The 7,692-nt window shown below is 26.6% G+C and overlaps 1 long non-coding RNA gene across 1 annotated transcript; it reads right to left on the reverse strand.

Annotated features, from left to right (window-relative positions):
* Nucleotides 1-3,757: 3,757 nt before the first annotated feature.
* LOC105249844 lies at nucleotides 3,758-5,112 on the reverse strand. The gene is made up of 2 exons (XR_889074.3): nucleotides 4,930-5,112; nucleotides 3,758-3,799 (listed from the first exon to the last, which is right to left on the reverse strand). It is a non-coding gene; the product is annotated as an uncharacterized LOC105249844 (long non-coding RNA).
* Between the last annotated feature and the right edge of the window lie 2,580 nt (nucleotides 5,113-7,692).

Here is a 7,692-nt window from a genome sequence, read left to right on the forward strand (position 1 = left end):
ATTATTATCGATTTTCATCATATAGCTAATCGCGATAAACGCAAAATTATCGCAAGTATGGCCGTCAATGTTATTATCTCAATACTGCGATTAAGACGCAAAAATGAATTATCAGGGATTCACTGTTTTCAAGTTACTTTTGTTATAACTATGCTTTTAATATAGAAGAAGAATATTTCATTGGCAATGCAAAATATTTTATTGGCAAAAGGACATTTAGCTTTTTAATATACACATTGATGTAATAAATATAATATAAATTATGAATAGAAAATACACTTATTTTTTCTCAAAGTATTACTTTCCTGTTATGCTAAAAATTTTATTAAGAAAATTTTATTAAAAATTTTGAAAAAATAATTTTTAAGATATAAATTCTACAAATTTTAAAAGATTAGTGGGACTTATTAATTCATATATATTTCATAAACAATTTTCTCTATATTTTATCTGCTAGAAACGTAAAGCAGATTTGATATCGGATTACAAATGTACATTAGTATTTTAGCAATAAACGTAATAAAGTCTCTTCCATATAAATACAATTAAAACAAGTAAATCAAGCAAACAAGAGTTAACATGCAGCGGATACGAATAATATCATTCTGAATAAAGTTGCAACTTATTATATATATATATATATATATATATATATATATATATATAATAAGTTGCAACTTTATTTAGAATGATATTATTCGTATCCGCTGCATGTTAACTCTTGTTTGCTTGATTTACTTGTTTTAATTGTATTTATATGGAAGAGACTTTATTATATATATATACTTAATATTGTATATTTATATATTTAATATTGTATATGTTTCGGTTTTCTTCAAGCCAAGCTTCAGTATTAATAAAGATTGACAGTGTTTTAACTTTTAAACAGAATCAATTAATTAGTAACAATTGCAATTGTTTTTATTATACAAAATATGTTACAATCGGATGTGGTTAAGATGTGTAAAATTCAAACACGCAATTGACATTGCTTTTATATCTTTCGTTTGATTAATTTTTACATTTCATTTGACATTTTTAATGTATGCCACAAATTTTTGAAATTTTTATGCTAAAGTGATACAATATATTCAGTAAAAATAAATTTCCATGCATATTATACGATTTTATCGAATGTAAAACTTACAGAGGAATTATTTAAGAGATAAGCTATCATTATATACACGCCATCTGTGATAAATTTTTTTCATAAAAAATGGATTTATTTCTTTGTCATTTGCAATTTTGTTCCGTTATCGAAGTCCATTTGAGATTTCTCAATTTCATTTAAACGTCTATTGTTCAGAGCCCACAGTATCTGTGCTTTCAATTTTCCTTAACCAAAAATATGATAATGGATTCAGGAATTAAGATGGATATGGTAAATATTAATCTTGATCACAATTATCCGATTGATAAGTAAAAGAACAAATAAGATAAGAGTAAATTGAATGAATAAAATAGAGATACACATAAAATTAAGATTTGTCTCAAATTTGAAACGGGATTAAGAGGAAAGGGGCTTATAAATGTCACTTGACGACAATGATATCACAAGAATCAGGATATCTAAATAATTATTTATATAAACTGGCATATACATTTATAATATCGGTTTCAAGTTTTGACATATTAATATCTTTTTCGCAGAATAAAATTTTGCCTGCAAAAAATATATGTATTACAAAATTATTAATAATTATTATATTATTAATTATTATTAATTATTATTAATAATTATTATAAAAAATTATGAATAATTTTGTATTAATTTTACATTCATAAATTTCAAGTGTGATAAAAAACGACGAGTAAAGCAAGAATGCTCAGATGTAAAGCAACAAATATTATTAACGTATCAAACTAATGTAATATTTTTATCTCGAGTTTTTCGACTCGAAAGTGTCAAAAGCTAGCAGTATAATTGTGCCGAAGCATCGAACGATGTGTCTCCTACGAGATGCGGTAGAACCAGGGAGACTCGGGAGCAATTGTATCGTGAAAGGGGAGAGTTCTGTACGCAAGTTGGGTGTTCGCTAGAGCGTAAAGGTATTCGCTTCCCACGCTTAAGCTATGAAATAACAACGATGCTCACGGATGCTTGAGCATCCTTGCCGCTTCTGATTGTTCGTCGTCATTGTTCCTTGCTCGATATTTCTTCAAATTTCTGATCGCCGTGCAACATCGGCTCCTTTTGATCACATACTAGAACGACGACTCCTTTTCTTCTCTCTTCCCTCTTTTTTTATTATACATAATCATACGACGTAGTCTTGAAACATATATTTCATCTTTACACGGGTATCATAATATTAATTTTTTATATATAGTCTATAAATAATCTATAATAAACATAATTTATCGATATTCGCACAATAAACATAATATTATTAAGATCGTGCTATAAATGAATCATGGAAAATATAATTTATCATATTATAAAGATCGTGTCTACAATCAATAATTATTTATGATAATAATAAGTTTAAAATATTGTTATAAAATGATGAAGAAGCATGCATATAACATATATTGTGAAATATTTACAAAATATTGGCAATATACGATACATATATACGTATATAATTCTTGATCTATTTAAAGACATAAACTTGGTAATTATTTATTTATACGGATCACTTCCCGATTTCAATAATTCTCACATATGTTAGCAAGATCATCATTTTGAGTAATGTTGTGAAGATTTTAGTTGGCGGTCATTGTTTATTAAAAAGATATAAACAAAAGAAGTTTCATAAGTTTATTAATACATTTATCGAAAGAAAATTGCTGCATAATTTCACATAGATTTGTAACTTTCTATGCAAAGTGAAGTGTATCCCGCATCAAACAAATACAGGTTAGGTTAGGTTATATCTTCTGAAAGTGATGCCCCTTGCGGGGGGGGCGAAACATACTGTATCTACGCATGTATTTCCTAAGATGAAGCAAAATTTACTCTTAATGGAGGTCAAGATTAAGTGAACTTTGCTTCATCTTAGCTTCACTTTCAGAAAATATAACCTAACCCGTGTTTGTAATGCAGGATACACTTGACTTTGCATAGAAAGTTACAAATGTAACATTTTTCGCGCACAAATAGTTTAATAACTCATCATATTTTGTTGTTAAAGCGAGAAACTCGTAGACCTTCATGTTAACTGTCAACAATCTGTCTTGATAAACTTTAAAAATTTCATATAGATTATCACACATATACATATACAATATATAGCTTCAATATAAACCACCATTATTAATAAATTAAAACAAAGGAATATATATGAAATTAATAATTTATTATTTTTTTACGAATTGCAATTGTAATATTTACCATATTAAAATCTAGGTGATGATTCAAATGATAAAAAATATTTTAAACTAAATGTTGTGCGATTGCTGGATGATAAAAGGAATTAGCATATCAATCACAAATTATATTTATATGCACGGACATTTATATTTACTCAAAATACATTTTCATACATATAATAATGGAATAATATTATTACATATTATATATTTTTTATATAGTAGAAATCGACATCAACAACATTATTTGACACGAACAACATTTACAATAGATAAATTGCCATAAAATACTTGTAATAACTGAAAATTCTGTTAAATATATTGTGCCATAATCATAACCTTTTTATGCCATAATTCATCTTAAGTGGATTGTGCAGTCTTATGAAACCAGTTTTTCGAACATCTTTTAGAAGATATTTTTTAGAAAATTTTCGAAATCTTTTAGTATATCGCCGAATAAACCTTTTAGAAATTCATCAATGTCTCGCTACAAAATGAAAAAATAAATAAAATTTATTTTTTGTATACATACTGCGTTTGATTATTATATTAACATATATAAACGATGTGGTTACGCAATTATTTATTTTATTATTGACACCGACAAAATAATTTAATAAGTTTTTATATAAGAAATTTTATTAAAACAAGTAAAAACAAATAAATAAAAATTTATTATTAATATTGTATAAAATAATACACAATTAATATTGTATAATATTTATACAATATTAATTGTATGTTATTTTACATAATATAATATACAGGGTGGCCCCGAACGTTCCAGCCAGACTTTGAGATCTTATAGGAAATTTAATTCTGAACAAAAAATTTCCTATAAACACGGGTCGAAAAATGCTTCCTTAAGACATTATCGCTCAAAAACCTCTGATGAAGGAAGAGCAAAAGGTGAAAAGAAAAATGAAACTAAATAATTTTTCAAAAAAAATGATAAAAATAAAAAATAAAAATTTTTTTCTTTTATAAAAATAAAATAAAAATTAGTTAAAAAAAATTATTTTATTTTTATAAAAGAAAAAGATTTTTATTTTTATCGTTTTTCTCGAGAAATTTATTTAGTTTTATTTTCTTTTTATTTCATTTTCTTTTTATCTTTTGCTCTTCCTTCATCAGAGGTTTTTGAGCGATAACTTCTTAAGGAAGCATTTTTCGACCCGTGTTTATAGGAAATTTTTTGTTCAGAATTAAATTTCCTGTAAGATTTCAAAGTCTAGCTGAAACATTCGGGAACACCCTGTATAACATAATATAATTTTCATAATATAACTCTCATAATATAGTGATCGCATTTGTATAATTTTGATTAAAGACCATGAAGAAAATACATAATACGATATTATATGAACATTATGTAAAACATAACTATTATTTTTAATACGTAATTATTATTAATAATTAAATATATAAATATTACAAAATCACAATATATATAATGATTTTTATAAATATTAAAAAATCACTATATATATATATATATACTAAAGAAACACAATATGTATATATATTCATTGTGTTTTTTAAATATTTATTAACATTTTTAAATACTTATATTTATATATATTTAATATATTTTTTCATTAAATAAAAAAATTATACCTTAGGTCGCGAAGCAGCATCCGCTGTAGCTGATGATTCAGCCATGACATCAAAGATCGAGACAGTCGCAAAAATGGCAATCAACAAAAATAGATACGTTACGGTATTCATCGTTGCAGACTTATGAAGGACTGATTAAAAAATTTTGAATTTTAACACCTTTAGCGCTTCAATTTATACAGTAAAAAATCGTGATCTGAACACACATATTGATAAAAAATAGTCGTAATTACTATAAATATAGTTATTTTAAGTGTCAACAATAAAATTAAAGTTATTATTACTGTGCACAAAGTTATTATTACCAACATTATAGTAGTAATAACTACAAGAATAAAAATCTCAACTATAATTTTTTTTACTATGCAACTGATGGTTCCTTTTTCAGTGCATAAACATTATCTAATCTGAAAAATTTTAATATTTATTAAGACTATTGAATTTTATGTAACCGTTATTTTTTAAAACTTTAGATAAAATAATACTTATTATTGCACATAAAATTGCTCAATAAAAAACAGGATGATTTTTAGGATTTTTAGGGTTACTTCGTCTCGTCATGCTAAATCTTTTTTTGATCAGACTTATAAAGAACGCGGTTCCTTTTTGTATCTCTTTTTTTCATTATACATAATCGATGTATTCTTGAAACGTGAATAACTTATACAAAATCTCTAATTTGAAAAATAATTTTTTTAGCGAAGGTGTAGAAGATTCGCAGATAAAGAACTGTACAAGCGATTCGACAAGTTTCCATATATTTCAACATATATACATTATTAATTATTATCAGATAATGCGATGTGTCACTTTTTTATCTTTTTACTCGTTGCGCAACAAACACGAGTTCTCGATGGCTATAATATCGATCGACATGCGTCAATATGTACTGACATGTAGCATACATGTTGTAGAAAATTGGCGAATGAGCGAGATAAGAATCCCTAATCGGTATCAGTAAATGGATTTGTTGTTTAGTTGCGAAGCGATCGTTCATATGTTGCAACGATGCGGAATGCAATTGATACAAGTACATCAAGAAAATTTATGATAATGAACATGATAAATCAGAATAATGACCTTTACACGATGTTTCCGCGCCTTAATTATACTTTCTTCGATAGATCAAAGTCGTTTGGTTTTATATGCAGCGAAAGCGTAATGCTTCCCTCTTAATGCACTTGAGTTCGTTGACATATGCAAACTGTTTACTTCAAGGAAAACGCAACGATGCGTTAAAGAAGCGGGTGAGAAAACATGAAACTCGTACGTTAAAATACTTAATTCTAGTACATTTGCCCCAACTCATTAATATTTTTAATATCACAAAATGACTTATTAAAAATTCACACACAAGATAAATCTAAAAATAAAGGTGAGATACATTTTCTTATCAATAATTCTTCGAAGGTGACGTTGTTCATACAATAATTATCGAAACTTTAATCGCAATAATCTTGAATTAAAATTTGCACACATTCGCAACTTGTTCTCATATAGAGATTTTCTCGCTTTGCAATATCGCAGGAATGCATACATGTAGAAAAAAGATGTGGAAAATGTGGAAGATGCGTGTAAACAGATATATGCCAAGAAGTCTGAGAATAACAAAAGGTAAAGTTTTTTTTTATAGGCCAGTATTTTATACCAGTATTACCAAGAGATGAAACAAGATTGTAACTTGCAGCGAGACAATGTCGGGATTGATATTTTAGTATCTTGCATCTTTCAAATCTCTCAAATGATTCATAATTCAATCATATCAAAATAAATTTACGATAAAAGTAAAGATGTATAGAAATGTGTAGAAATGTTTAATAAATCTAACTTCTCTTTTCAAAAGTATTTAGTAGATCTGTTTTTAGCGAAACACACGATTCTAACAATGTTGTAATTCTCAATGGAATTTTTAAATTTTGTAATGCAAATGAAATAATTTGTTTAGAAAATAATAATACTGGGGAAAATTTTCTTTCTTTCATTTTAATTTTCATCTTAATATCTATTTCGATATTTTAAAAATACATTTAAATTATTTTCTTGTGAAACTATTTAATGTGTCTAAATTAATTTGTGTCTAAAACTTCTTTCTTAAATCTGTAAATATAAAAAACTGTTTATTCAGTTATTTAAGATCTATTTATCTACTTAAGATATAAAGTAGAAACTCTTTCAATTTCTAACTAAATTAAATTAATGGAATGGCTCTAGAATTGTGAGAAAATTGAGATTGGAAATAAGAGCAAAATTTCTCGTATATACCATATTAAATTCTTCACAATCACATACATCATATATTTTTGTGATTTAAAAATAGCGTACGTAAACTGTATATTGTACTATATTTAATATATCTGACAGTTTTTTTCTATAAAATAAAAGTGATTTATCAAAACAATTTATTAATTTTATCACCGATCTTTTTGAGACGTTATGTAAAGAGAGTTTGCAACCTCAGACAAGAATTTCTCAATTCCGTAAGATTTCCGATCTCTCATTTATGTCGCATTGTCATAAAAAAGGGCACTTTGTTTTAAGAACAATCTCATTGAACAGCGAGAAAAGAGAACCTCATTTTTCCGCGCTCCGTTAATCCACGTGCAGCGGGTAAACGCTGAAGGAGATAGAACGACCAATCTCCCAAAACCAGTTGTGAACTTAATCCCATAATCTTCCTGCGAGCTTCGCACAATGCGCTCACCGTTAAATTAATATTAACCACCCGCAGCGTCGCAGTTTCATAAACATTCCTACATATTACGT

Source organism: Camponotus floridanus, unplaced genomic scaffold (assembly GCF_003227725.1).
Source record: "Camponotus floridanus strain SB8 unplaced genomic scaffold, Cflo_v7.5 scaffold28, whole genome shotgun sequence".
Lineage (NCBI taxonomy): Eukaryota > Metazoa > Arthropoda > Insecta > Hymenoptera > Formicidae > Camponotus > Camponotus floridanus.